Here is a 14927-nt window from a genome sequence, read left to right as displayed (position 1 = left end):
CAGAGCTCCATCAACATGTCAAGGTCAAATTATAAAGACAATAAAATCCTGACTGTTGACACTTGTTCTCTCATTCAGTGAGCAGTAAACAATATGTCACTGTCAAACAGCCAAGCCCAGCACCTGTCTGTCTAAGAGTGCACAATTGCCCCCCCCACACACACACAGACACACACACACTGCATAAAAAGTACACTGACAGGGGCTGTGGAGACACATGTTTGTGTGCATCTATAGGCACGTGTGCATGTCCTGCTGAGAGCAGGCACACCGAGGTGCTTCAACAAAGGTTTCCAGAGGTGAGTGACTGCTTAATTAAAATAGACCCTCGCTGCAGGCACTGGAGCCTTCCCAGCATGCCGATGGTGAAGCAAGTGAATCAACCATTTCCTTTCTCAATTACCTGCCATCTGAAGAGTTCACTGTACTTCATTAAACTATCACACAGCATTTTAGCTCTTTTTATGTTGAAAAACAGTCAGTTAGCAATTTAAATACTTCTGGAAAGTCCAGGTCATTTTCAGATAATTTGCAATTAATGATAACTGTGATATTATTGGGATTTTTAATTCTGTATAAGGTAAAAGCATTAAAGAACACAATTAGTGATTTATGCCAGATCATAGTTACAAAGCAGCTTTGATTATGCAAAGTTCAAATTAGCAGTATGTGTGTCAGCTAGAATATAAGTCGGAACATTTTATAACAATCCCCTTGGTCCTGTCCTATTCTGTCACATGTTTTCCCTACCTGCTGGATCTATGACACCTTTCAAAGCTGGATCTCCACCTGCTTTGGAAGGCACTCTAACCCCACTGTCTTGGACCAAAGCTGGCTGGAGATGCGTATCCGCTTTATTGCCACTCAAACCAGCTTCTCACTTAATTGTCAGGATGTGATATTCGTTACCGAGGCTGGTGATTATATTGTTCAGCTATTCATTTGTCACAAAGCACATGGCAAATAAAATATCTGCAGAGAAGCAACGAATACTCTAAAAGTGTGAAAAGCACTGAGGTAATGTGGCAGAGAAAATGACAAATTCAGACGTTCAGCATGTGCACGCAGCCTTAATCGTTACAGTGCATGCAGTAAAGAACCTCACTGCATCTGGAGGGCATAAAAACGCATGTGTACCCATTTGATTCAGGCCTGTGTGTATGTGCACGTACGCGTGCATATCCATGGTGCATTTTGCGCATCCCGGAACAATCCAACGAGTCCACTGAATCTACCAGAACATGACCCATGGGCTGACAATGGAGCAACAAAGGCCCTAGGAAATGAATTCAATGGTACCACACTGAGATACAAAAGGCACCAAGAGGCCTAGAAAGCAACAAAACATCAAAAAGGGAGGTGGGATTAATCTGTGTCGAGGCATCACAGAGTAGCCCAGTCACTCCGCATGCACTGCGCGCTCAATTAAACTATCATTAAGAGTAGCTGGAAACGTCTGTAAAGCCATCAACTGCTGCATATGTATGTTTGTTTAAAACTGGGCGAGAGGGCCAGCTGATTCAGCACGAGCAGCAGGTGATCCGAGGGAGAAACAAGACACGAACCGCTCCAATAAAAAGATAAAGCATGACATTTTATCAGTAAATGAGAACTCCATAATCAGTGCCAATGAGACAAGTTTAATAGAGTTTAGAGAGTTGGAAAAATCGTCACTGGGCAAGAGGTACAATTGTAAAATGAACACAAACAACACACTGGGAAGATGCTGACTGAGTGACGACCATCAAACTCTGACATGAGAGAATATGGTGCAATTGAGCAGAGAAACTAAAATGCTTCTTGTCACGTGAGGATTGGGGGGGGGGGGGGGGGCTAAATGACAGCTCTGATTACTCATAAACCTGTATTTGCATACTCGAGTAATCTGATGTCAATTAGGAAGCAGTGAGGGAGAGAAAATCCATCAGAGGAAGAAGACGAAGAGGATGGGGAAGTGGACCGTATTCTCCCTAGAGTGTGGCATGCAAATGATTTTCTGGAAACGGGATAAACAGTAGCATCATTTGGACGGGGCTCATTACCATACATAACGTTGTGCATAAGGCTGTGCAAACTCGGAGAACGTTATCATCATAGGAAACAAGTGAGGAATCAGATTACAGAACTCTCCACTTAGCCAGCAGTCTACGCCCTCTACACAATTATAAGCAGCATCATCTAAAATTTGGACTGATTGTAATTCTACACTTTGGACTCACTAATAACTGGCACTAATCCACGTGAAGCACAACATACCATTACACTCAAACGATAACACAGTATGCTGAGGAAGGAGGGGTTTGAAAGGAGAGGGGAAAGGAAGTGCACGGAAAAGTGGGAAGAGACTGAGCCTCTTGATGTTTTGAGTAAAATCCCCATGGGCTGTAAGCCCACAGAGAGAGACAGCCAGGAAGTCCCAGACAACAGAGAAAGACAAGTGTGGAGCATAAGGCAGCTCTCAGCACTGGAAGGGCTTGGATTATACAGCACTGGAGTCAATGTGCAACTTCAGAATAAAAAGGCACCCAGGAACTTATCCAATTTGTGTAACATAATTAGGGTTAAACTGCCATTAGTTTGTGTAAAGTAAAAGAAAATGAAAACTACAATAGTAGTTTTTCATACTTAAACACAACCAAACAGGAAACAGTAAGTGCAAAAGGAAATAAATCACAGCCTTCAGGTTCCATTGTAGTAAGTTTCAGCTTCATAACATCCAGATTCGATAAACCAAATACTAAACAACTAGCAGACTTTAGTTATCATGTTACTCTCTCTCAACAATCAACTGTTAACTTCAAGGCAAGTCCCTTCCTGAGAAGCCAAATAATTAGCAAAGAATGTGAAGCAAATCGTTCCAGCGAGTCGTTTTGAGTGGCAACAATGACAAACTAGGCAGGGCTCCATACTTCATTGTTTGAAACCCACTGGAACCTACTAGTGGTTGTACTTCCTTTCTTTGAAAGTTTGTGTTCTCTGACAAAAGAATGCGACCTCTGTCATGTTCAAAGTGGACCTATTATTGACATTTCTAGCTCTGTGTTTTTTATTTTTGAACTTTGCTCGAGTAGCTTTACACAATTGACAGTTAAAATAATAAGTTCATGATTGATTTCATAGTGGGCCAGGGCACAGCGCCACAGTTCATCTACTGTCTGAAAGAGGACACTGTAGCTCTCTTTATGGCGCCACACCTTTAAGTCATCTTCCTTTTGACTGTGTACCTCTCACTGAAAGAAGGTGTTAGTGCTGCTACTGTCCAGTGACAAGAATAACAGTGGCACCTTTGCATTCATACATACATCAACAATTTAGAATCACCAAAAACCTAACGTGCTCATCTCTCGAATGCAGGAAGCTGCCAGAACACCTGGAGAAACCTAACCCAGGCCCAGAATGGCAGGCACAAATCTCTTTACGTTTACAGCGATCACCCCAGCACCAGTGATAACATCTATCTATTAAAAAGACTTTCTATAAATACATTCAACTTGTAGAACCTGTCAGTAACTGGGAGCATGACCACTAACACTATACTGTTTTTTTTGGTTTTGTTTTTTTAAATATGAACTGAAAAGGGTTGCGCTAATTGCGCAAAATTTCAAATGTCAATACAAAAAAATAAAAAAATAAATGTGGACTGTGAGAAAACAATAATATACACTGAAATTGAGCATGACAATCGGGATGAATATAGAGCACTTTAATAAGCACACAGTGGGCTAAGAATAACCTTTTCCAGGCAGCAGGACTGAATAGAGGATGATTATTATACTCCTGCCGCACTACAGGTCTCCAAGGCAAGACGGAGGAGTCAGCAGAGAGGGGTTTTACATGCACGCAAACACACGCAGTCTCTGAAGGATATATATATATGACCATTCCAGACTAACTGAAGTGGTCTGAATGTAAAATGACACAGCTCTTACTAGCTAAAAGCATCAGACTACATTATACATCTGACCTTATAAAGCTGATGCAACTCAAGTTTCTGTGAAGCATCACCTCAGTGCACACAATGAGACATACCAGACCTCAAATAATAATATTCAGCATCAAACGCAGCCAAATTTAAAAAGAAAATCGTCGTTCATTTGCATAAACATCAACATGTCTTATTGGTGGTGTAATAGTAATAGTTTAAAGCAAGATTTCAAATACTAGAAACTAGAAACTGGTTCAGTGTCCAACATCTTGCATGCAAATTGTTTCTGTGAACACATCTTCAGAACACAGGATGTCCTGGAGGACATGGCAGGAGCCGAAAACAAGCATGCCTTCAGATCAAGCTTGTGTAGTCATTAGTATGGGCGAGTATGATCCGAGCGAGGTGCTGTTGCAGGTGTTTGCTGTGTTTTCCCGACGAGCCCAGTTGGTGGTGAGATGCAGTCGGCTGGAGCGAGCACTGCTGCAGCAGAGATCACAGGTATTCTTCGGGGACCTGCCATGTGCTATTAAGGTAACGGGGAGAGCACCAGTCTGGGGGAAGGGGCCGAGGACCAGGCCTTTGTACTGCATTTCTGGAACACCTGTGGACTTCTGCGGCAGCTCCTCCGTCTGATTTCACCAAGGCTGACAATAATACACACTAAAGGAAGCGGTTGTTCTAAGTAGTGACTTAGAGCATACAAATGAGTCTCAATCTAGTACCAAATGTGCAAATAACTCTAAATAACAAAAGTAAAAATGGCTCAAAGGCAGTTTTCGTGTGAACAGAATAGCATTTAAGTTTTCATTACATTTTAGCCAGAAGAATTTATTATTTATACGCTCGAGCATTTCCATCTTCACAGCACGTTGCCTTGACTGTTTTGTTTTTTGAAACCTGCTTCATTTACATCTGTTTACTAGTTTCCCAATCTTTGACTTTTCTTGGCAAGTTACTGCCACTTTTAAAATTAGAGAAAAATGAAAAGTCAGTGGGAGGAATTTGAACCGTGTTTACATGTACATACTTGTATACACATGGTGCAAAAACAAAGCCTCCTTCTAGCATTCCTAAATTCGCTTCAAGAATAACACAAAAATTCTGAATGTATTTATCTCTCATAAATGTCTACGCTCAATATCTTCAGTTGATGGGTGTATGAGTGTTTTGTCCACAACTTGTAAAAACAGTAGGAAAGGGGTTGCTCTGGCAAACTGAAGATTAAAGCGCTAACTGTAAACTTCAAGGCCCCCCCCATTTCAGATCTAGCCTTCAGCCTTTGTTGCCTGGACTTACCAATCTATTCCTTCCTCTAATTTCCTCCCTATTGAGTGCATTAAAGGGAATCAAAAAGGCCAAAAGCAAACATATATGCGACAAAATACACTGATGTTATGAAATAACAGGAAATCAAAAAGTTATTTTTAAAAAATCTGCTTCGTCTGACCGCCTTTCCGATACACAAAGATATCTATCTTGAGTAGTATAATAATAGTGAACAAACAAAAAACACAAAACAAAACAGGAAGTCCTAATTTGAGAGGCCACTTCTATTGGTCAACATCCTTCACTCAAATTTAGTCTCAACCAAGTCTGTGTATAAATAAATGCACATTAAGTCAAAAGGTGAATATTAACAGTATAGTCATAATGCTGAGAGCGCTCATGTATATGTTGTTTCTTTATACAAGTGTCACCTTTGCAGTAATTTAAAGCCATGCTAGTTTCTCTCCACAGCTGTTATGCTGTGCGTGAGGAAGAAGGGCTCAATCTATTGTGCACATGCAGTACAGCAGCAGAGAAACATTTCTGAGTCTGGTAGAAGTGCAGCTAGTTTGAAACTGGCAACCCTCTGGAAACCTTGTGCAGATATGACTTATAACTAATAACTAAAGCCTTATCATATAAGGGAGTCTAATAATATTTCAAGCACTAGACAATTAGAGGAATTTTCATTGAAGTGAAATAGAAACCTTTAAGTATGCTATTAAAATTTACTGTAATATAGTGGGATTTGGCTGAGGTAGTGAAATGCATTCGGTCTCTCAGTGGCATACACTGAGAAAGAAGACAATCAACTATACAGCATTTTATAACAATCAAATGACAGAGAGAGAAGTTTTGTTAGTGACATACAAAGCAGGGAAAACAGGATAATTAATTTCAAGTCCCTCACTAATAGGGTTTAATAAGAGGTTTAGGCATTCAGACAGAAGCCTGATGATTCTAATTTAGGGGCAAATTCAGACAGTGATCTTAGGATTGTGAAATACCAACAAAATCACCCTGTTTTCTTTGAGCCCAATTATATACAGCAGTCATTAGGCTTTATCAGCAGTTCGAAACATAAGATAACACTGTTGTAACTAACCTGAAATGAATACAACAGCAGCTAAGCTGGGAAACAGGAAAGGCCCGGGTCTTTCTCTCCGTGCTAGCGCCACATTTTTACTCCCTCTGGAAATCAACAGGAAATGCCACTTGAGATATTACTGTATCACAATAGATAGGGCCCTTCCAGTAGGCAAGAAGGAAATACTGATGCTGTTTCTGACTACAGGAAGATTAAAAGTGCCGTGTTAAAAAAGGGGGTAGCAGGAGAAACAGAACACGGTAAAAAATTGCGACGATGTACAACTGGGGAAGTGGACGGGTGTGTGGCATGAAGAGTGAAGTAAGGTGAAGGGAAGAACAATCTGAGAAAAGCACTTGTGCCAGTTTTGGATGCCAAGAGCTATAATACCTTTTGGCAGCGCTTACAACCATGTGCCCAGCTCCAACATAGGCCTTGGGGTGCAATCTAACGCAGGCTGATAACTCAGCATCCACTGCCTCTGTAGAGCCAAGTTATTCCTTTAATTGAAAATCATCTTCCCAATACAACAGGGAAAGAGCACAGCACAGCTCATTACAGGGCGCTGAGTAAAGCCTTGCACAGGGCTTCTCAACAGAGTGGTCTTTGCAACACCTCTGCAAAGCAAACCCTCCTGCCCTTTGCACATATGCCTCAGGAGCCTTTAAACGAATAATCAATGGAAGCACTTACAGGTTGTTTTTACAGCTTATCAAGGACAGTAACATCAAAAAAACCACTTGTTAAACAACTGTAAGAGATCACAGGATAGCAGTTATTTCATCCACTTAGCCACACTAAAGCAAAGACAGATGAAGTAAACTGGCACAATCCACAAAGTTGTTTTGTTTTTTGCACAACAAGCTATAGCTAATTGTTTCCTGCCCTGTGTTACATCTCTTGTGAAATGTATCCTGATGATGTATAATTACCTTCAAAGATTTGGAAAACGCTCTAACTGAATCATCAAGTTTATTTTCAAACCTCTTTGGCAGCAAAAAATGTGACTTCACCTCACTGACAAGCAAATGAAACAGTGCGTCACCAGATACTAGCCACTGCATCTGGGCCCGCAAACAGAGCACAAATATGCGTGACACGCAACAGGAAATGCCTACAACCTGTTCTTCACACTGTTATTTATAATCACCGGCATGAGGCTGTGCTCTGCTAAAACAGAAGTCAGAGCTCACATCAGCATAAAATCAATACAATGGGATTTCCAATAGATAATCAGAAAATCAGAACACACTAAACAACTGCTATTAACTCCTAACATCAAAACATCAACTACTCGTACAAAAAGCATTCCTGCAGAGGAGGAATATTCAAGAGGTGACTGGTGAATGAGCAGAGACTGCAGTCCTACATTCAGCTGTAGAAAGTAGAAATGCTGTACTTTAGTTCATGCGCGCTTCCGAAAATTCTATCTGCCAAATTGCTGGAAAAGATGAGCGCAATTAACTTCCAGCATAATCCAAAGAACCACCAGCTCCACCCAAGGATCGGGTTTAGTCACCCAGCAGACCACTCTGCTCTGTGGTTGCAATACTTTCTAAATGAGCAGACACAGTGTACAAGTTTATTATTATTATTAAACAACCAGTGCTGAACAAAGTAAACCTACTTTCCAAATTCGAAAGTGTTGACTAAAATGCTCCAGATTATTTGTAAAGCTATTTGATGTACTGTATATGTGGATACGCTATAACAGGACGTCTAAAGCTTTGTTTTAAAAAAGATCATCATTAATTATGAAATTATGAACAGCTATGCTACTACGTTATTTAAATTATAAAAAGGGAGCAATTGAAGCAAAATCCGAACACAAATTCTTGTACTATGCATTGCGTATTTAAAATAGTTTGTTCTGTTGCCACATTTTCAAAACCCTGTTTTATCCACTTTCACTATCTCACTAGTTACATGGATGTTCAAAGGTGATGGCTTCACAAATGACTAAGCATGGTTGGTTTCATGAGTAGGGGAGGTATTTATAACATCACTCCAAAAAGCTTGCAGAAGCGTGGCTGTTATTTTTTTGGTCCACACACTGTATAAAGTAGAGATAAAATACAACATTTTGAGTGTTCACACATTTTACAATTACTCAGTGTGATGGATTTGACACTCGAGTTGTCGTTTTTGTCACTAAAACTTAACACTTAAAATCCTGTTGTCCTTCTGTGTGACTGACGACAGGTTCTGATTGCACTTAGAATAAGAAGAATCACATCAATTATAGTGTATTTCTGTATTTCTGAAAAAGTCAGTAGCCTGAATATCCGAGTTCCCAGCCAGAGGTTTTCTGTGGAACACTACCTCCAGTTGGATTTCCCAATCAGATAGTTGAAGCTGCCCAAAGTATCCCAAGTTGACTGAACGTAAAGAGCAGTAAAACTGCAAAAACTTTTACTCTGTCCTGCCGCTGTTGTACATTTGTGAGTCGTAAAATAAGCCGCTGAGAAAGCGCTGACCAAGCTATGTATTAAAGTGCTGCAGCAGTGTTTTTAAGCACCAAAAAAGAAGCACTGCTCTGTTCTGCTAGGGATACCTGAATGGCTCTACCTTGCTAAGAACCATTCTCCAAATTTACTTCCAGAACATTCCAACTCGCAGGTGATGCCACTCCCAGGTGTCTGGAATGTGGCGTTAGCTCCAGAAGAAAAACTTCTCCAGATCCACCTTGGTTGCTTCCACCCCCCCGCTGCCTCGTCAGCCAGACAGGAGGAGCATCTGCAGCTATAGTGAAGCACTCGGCCTATTCAACACTGAAACCTTTTCACAATTAGCAAGAGGCAGAGAACAAACGCTAGCCCCACTAGTGAGAGCAGCAGTGGCTCCTATTATCCTTACAGCATGAGCAATGCGCTACTTGTATAATCCAGCTCCGAAAAACAAGACTCTGCAAAAGGGTTATTAACGGAAATGTTATCAATGAGAGTTTCGATGATAGCTCAGACAGTGTGGGGGGCATTACATAACAGCAGCTTTTTGGATGGCTGCTGAGGAAATAAACTGGTTGGTTGTTCTTTGCTACAAAATGGCACTATTAAGCTTTCATAAAGAAAATGAAAAGAAGCCCAATGACGCACTTTCTTTGGTCAGATGAGATAAAGATAGAATTTTTCTGCTCAGATGGAGTTGGTTTGAACCTAGCGTGGGCTGCCACAGCCGATGAATGGTCCTAACAAAGCACAGAGGTAGAAATGTGATGATACTGGGCTGGCTGAGTGCAAAAGGTAAGAGCACTATGGATGTTGGATAAATATACTAGCTGACATAATAATGCCCAGTCTCCGGGAGCCTGACAGAAGAGGAATATTCCAGCAAAGCACAGTCCTAAAACCAGACAACTCCCTTAGTTCAGTAAAGGACAGCTGAAAAAAAAAAACTGTCTTTGAAGAATGACAGAACTCCTCTCTAACTTGTATACCACTGGTATCCACCATGCAGCAGAGGTGGATGCAGTCTATCATCAAAAAATAAAGGTAAGCATCTAAAAAATAGACAATATAAAAGATCTGAAACTCTGTGATGAAAGGTTTATTGGGTTTTGCTGCACGTGGCTCAACATGCTCGCACGTCAAAAGCTGGCTGAAAAGTGGCCATGAACAAGAACAGGGAGACGTAGGAATAAAGAAAGATAAAACCACACGAAAAGTACAGACAGTGGCTGCGCTGGATACTTTCATTGTTTTTAACTCTCATCTGACTTCAGCACTTTGTGTGTTAAACTTTGTTCATCTTCAAAGTGCTGCAGTTGGCTGAGGAACCAAGCAAGAGAAGCCCATTGACCTGTTTCTTTCTCCAGTCTGCAAAGCTCTGTATAGACTCTGGACCAACTCGTAACCACGTTCAACTCATAAGACAGCATGAAAAGCTCGGTGCACAATAGACTGCTGCAACTGGTGTTTCCCCAAAGTAGACGATGCACGACGATGTCTGTGCAATCAATGTAGTTCTTATCAATTATTGCCAAATCCGTTTTACATCACCATTCATTAAAGTTATTGCCTATCATGTTAAACGAGGTGGTCTTTGTTTTGAGTAAAATCACCTCCCTACACTAATAATCACAGTGGGAATATGTAATAAAACCACAACTATTAGAAAACCATTACAAATAAGGCAGTAAACCTCACTAAGGCTCACCATTAATGTTTTTTGTCACTTTGGTTACGAGCTACTAACATCTGCGTCTAAGGTTTTACTTCAAATACACTCAGCCGCATTTAAAATCCAGCAATTTTATTAGATTAGCGTTTCTTTCAAGCAAACTCGAGAATAAGCAGCACAATTGTTTTGTGAAAACGAGGTTTAATGTCTGGGAATAAAAAGTAGAGGAAAGAACTGGAAGTAAATGCAAGACTGTCAGCTCAGTTTGTGTTGAGTATTCTTAACATCTGACCACTCTAGCCCAGGCTTTATCCTGCCAGAATGTAGAGCTCGCAGTTGAGCCGAGGATGTGCCAGCCTACCAGTGGGTGAGCTGACACTCAATGACCTGTCTGTTTCAGAGGGTCAAGCATGGGCTAAAAGGATCAGCTCCCTGAGAGAACTCACTTGCCTGCATCTCAAAAGACAGTGTTTATCTTAAGCTTCTAAGTTAACCACATACAACATACAAGCTGTTCAAGTCTCATAAGCTAAAGCACATTCTCCACTTAACATCTTTATCTTACCTGAATAACTTCCTCAGAGTGAAGTCTTCGAGTGATTACAGTGTATTGGCTTTGAGACTTGTAATCCCAGACGCTGGGATTCATTCATGGTGAAAATCACAATGCTCAGCATCTCCGATGCTATCGTGGTTATAAAAAATGTTAGCATTAATGTCAGCTGCAGTTCATATTAATGTTGCATTTGTCACCTTTAAAACGTCCCGCGGGTGGTTTTGCAGGCTTCTAATGGAGGTGTCAGGCATTGATTGTGGTTCCAAACGGGCTGGGGTTTGCAGCAAAAGAGCCTTTCTGTATGGCTGGCATTTAATGAAATGGTCTTTTGTGTGTGTGCATGTGTGCACCCGTGTGTGTGTGTGTCTGGCTAAATACTTGATAAAGCCAGAACCTCGCAGCTCAGATGCTGGCGGGCCCTGGAGGCAGTTTGAGATTTCAGTGAGTGGCAGCTCTACTCTGTGATCAACCTTTAGGGAGTTAGATGAAGTTGTCTCACTGCTGTACCTGACAACTCTGTCTCCTTTTGTTTAAAAAATGAAACAAGACGAATGAATCAAAGTGTCATTTGGCCATCGCATCATTCACCTGAATTTCACAATTTAAAGTCCTTCTCCTGGCACTGATTAAACCCCTAAAGATCTCTCGCTCTTTATCAAAATTACATATTTACAACACAATAAAATCAAATGCTCAAATGTGGATGTCAGCTAAAATAGTACACGTGCTCTATCATACTGCGTTATTACAATTTTTACTCTAAGGTTGTGCTTTACACAATAACAGAGCTCTAACACCCAGAGTAAAGTGAGCTGTCGACCATCTTTGCGGTAGAACAAAGTGATGTGAAATTGATTGTACTGCATTTGCATCCATTTCTGTAAGTATTTGATTAACCAAATGAAGCACTTTGAGGATACAGCTAGACAGACGTATATGTAAGCAGTTCGTATATCCTGAGTCAATGATCAAAAAAGCAGCATAAGAAAGACGGCAATGGTTTTCAGTATTTTAACACTGTTTCACTTTATAAAAAAGATGCTCATTGTATGTTAAGGCTTCTGTCTTGTCCACAGCACAGGCTAAGCTAAAAGTCTAACCCAGTAGCCCACAGACTGGTTGCTCAGCATGTTTTTGCGATGCCACCTGATGACAGTCCCCAGCTAACATGTCCACAATGTTCTGAAAAGCTCCATGTAGGCTCTGAATAGGACCTAGAGTATGCAAAGCCATGCCGGTCCACCTATATGCTAATTATTCTTGATCTTGTTAATGTCAGCCACTCTTGCTGATGGATTATTAAATGTGAATAATCATTAAACAAAGATTCTGTGTAAGACAAGAGTAATAAATAAGGAACACATTTAAAAATAGCACTGAAATAAGTATACATATGTATATTATATATCATATATACTCCAAATACTTCATTTCTGAAAATATTTAAAGTTAATTTAAGTTCGTCAAGAAAAAAAATAAAAGGTTTCAATATGTAAAATAAAACGTGAATAATAGGATTGAATGAAAATCAATGAGAAACTGATTAGTCTTAAGAAAATGCCATTTTAAATATTAATATCTATTAAGAAACTCAAACTAAATAGTGGTATTAAAATGACCTGCCAAAGCATTTACAGTCAAAATATTTCCCATTAGCTGGTTACTAAATATCCTTGTGGAAATCCCTGACAATCCTTTGAATTGATTTCTTATACAGTTAATAACTGAGGCAAATAAATGCTTTATACATTATGTTCTATGTTAATTTTAGCCAAGTGAATTTAAATGATGTAATAACAAATGTCCACATCAGTAACCTTTGTTTCAAACAGATGTGTTACACACCATTAACCATCTGTCAAGCTAGCCAAAGCAGCACAGCAGGACTCCTTTCAGACAATGCACATGCTGCTTGGCGTGTCCACAATCAATCCTAAGTGTGGTGGAGAACGTGTTTATGTAACCAAGCCGAAGGATGAATCCAGACATGTTCAGCAGCGAGCGTTTGCACGTCTTCGCTGCCTCTGAACGGCTGCCATAAAGTCAAGGCAGAGTGAAACCATAAACCATTTTCAGACATCGAATACTTCACTATTCTGGCTTAATCGGTATGTTAAAGCTTAGGCATAGGTCACTTCTCCTTTAATGATCCTTGTGGCTTTAATTGGGTCATAACCACGAAATACACGGAACAAGTAATCACGCAAAAACATGAACCATGGAAATTTGTTACATGCAATGCATGCCGTCAGAGTTTTACTACCACAGTCACTATATTATGATAGTGACTTAGACAAAAAGAGAGGTTACATCCTATATGCAATTATAGGGAACCATCTATAAACAATGAGATTTAGTAAACTGTAGCTTAAACAAGAAAACTAGCCTATCTAAAGTTTATCCATTTTCTTAACCGATTATCCATCCTAGGGCTGCGGGAGCATGTCCCAGCTGTTATGGGGCAAGAACCAGGAAAAAATCCTGGACAGGTCACCAATCCAGCACAGGGACATAACCACACACTTCTATACCCACACCTACAGCCAACTGACCATCACCAATTAACCCAACAAGACTGTCTTTTGACAAGCTTGTGAGCTGTATGATGATGCACTGATACATAATGAACTTCAACAAAGAGCATGAAAGTCCTTTTCAGGCTCATTTAGCCAAAATCCACTTTACAGTCATTAATGAAGCATGTGACTTGTCAGAGACTCTGCCTTCATCTTCACCCTAAAGTAGTATTTTATACACATTTAATTTATACTACAACAGTAGGGCAAAAATCAAATCAAATCAATCAATTTCTTTTTGACACTTTTTATTTGTTTAGGAACATTTTTATGCAACAAGATAAAAGAAAAAAAGAAAAAGAAAAAACAGAAACAGTATGAGGTCATGGGAAGATAACATACACCTGTACATACATCTGCACATCCACACATACAGTACATACGTCAACAAGTCTGCATTACTAATTCTATGCATTAAAGGGTGCTGCCACAAGCTGTAAAGTCCAGCCATTTTCTCCACCGTCTCCTTCCCAAATCTCCCTGCAGTCGCAGAGTGAAAGTCATACATTCCATCAATTTGACGTCTTCCACTATAGAGGTAAAAAGTGTTACAGTGAGAGGATCTCTACAGAGCCAGCGTTTTGTTATGGCCTTCTTCGCAGAAGCCAAGAGAACTTTCAGAAGGTAAACATCATCTGCAACTAAATCGTCTGTAAAATATCCCAGATACAATGAGGTAAATGTACAAGACACGTGGAATCCCAACACCTCTGTAATTATCTTTATAACTTCCATCCAGAAGGGTCGTATGAGTGGGCAGGACCAGAATATATGACCGTAATCAGCCATGACTTCCCCACAATTCCTCCAGCAAAACGCAGGTGTAGCACTGAATTTAGACTTCTGTTTAGGCGTTATGAAATAGTGTATAATGTTCTTCCAGCAGAAGTCCCGCCACATGTTGGAGTTAGTCGTGGTAAACTGTGTCTCCCAGATCCGTGCCCACCCATCTTCTGTAATCACAATGTCCATTTCTTTTTCCCATTTCTGCTTTATGTAAATCGTTGAGTGCCCTTTGAGCTTAGTCAGACATTTATACAATTTACTTATCAAGGCTCTGTTACTCCCAGAGTCATAAGCATCAATGAAAATATTAACAATCGAGAAGTCTCCATGGACACAGCTCTTCAGTCTTTTGCCAATATAGTCACGGAGTTGCAAGTATCGAAAAAAGTCTTGTTTCTCAAGATCGTAAGTCTTGCATAGGGTATCAAAAGCCATAAGTTTAGATTTTACAATAACCAAACACCCAGCAGTGATTCCATGCCACACCCATTGTTTAAATCTACTATCGTGGGAAGCAGGTAAAAAATCAGGGTCATACGCTGGCCACCTCAGAAGTTTTATCTCTTCCTGGAGTTGCGCCTGCTTGACCACTCCCCTCCATATTTTTAA

The 14927-nt window shown here is 40.3% G+C and overlaps 1 protein-coding gene across 4 annotated transcripts in view; it reads right to left on the bottom strand.

Moving 5' to 3' along the window:
* dock1 (dedicator of cytokinesis 1) overlaps nt 1-14927 on the bottom strand; it is a 195263-nt gene that overhangs the window by 170873 nt on the left and 9463 nt on the right. The window lies entirely within an intron of this gene.

Source organism: Pundamilia nyererei, unplaced genomic scaffold, assembly GCF_000239375.1.
Source record: "Pundamilia nyererei isolate P.nyererei 1_Seehausen unplaced genomic scaffold, PunNye1.0 scaffold00069, whole genome shotgun sequence".
Taxonomy (NCBI): domain Eukaryota; kingdom Metazoa; phylum Chordata; class Actinopteri; order Cichliformes; family Cichlidae; genus Pundamilia; species Pundamilia nyererei.
Note: the sequence above shows the minus strand (reverse complement) of the source record. Positions and strands in the feature narration are given on the sequence as shown.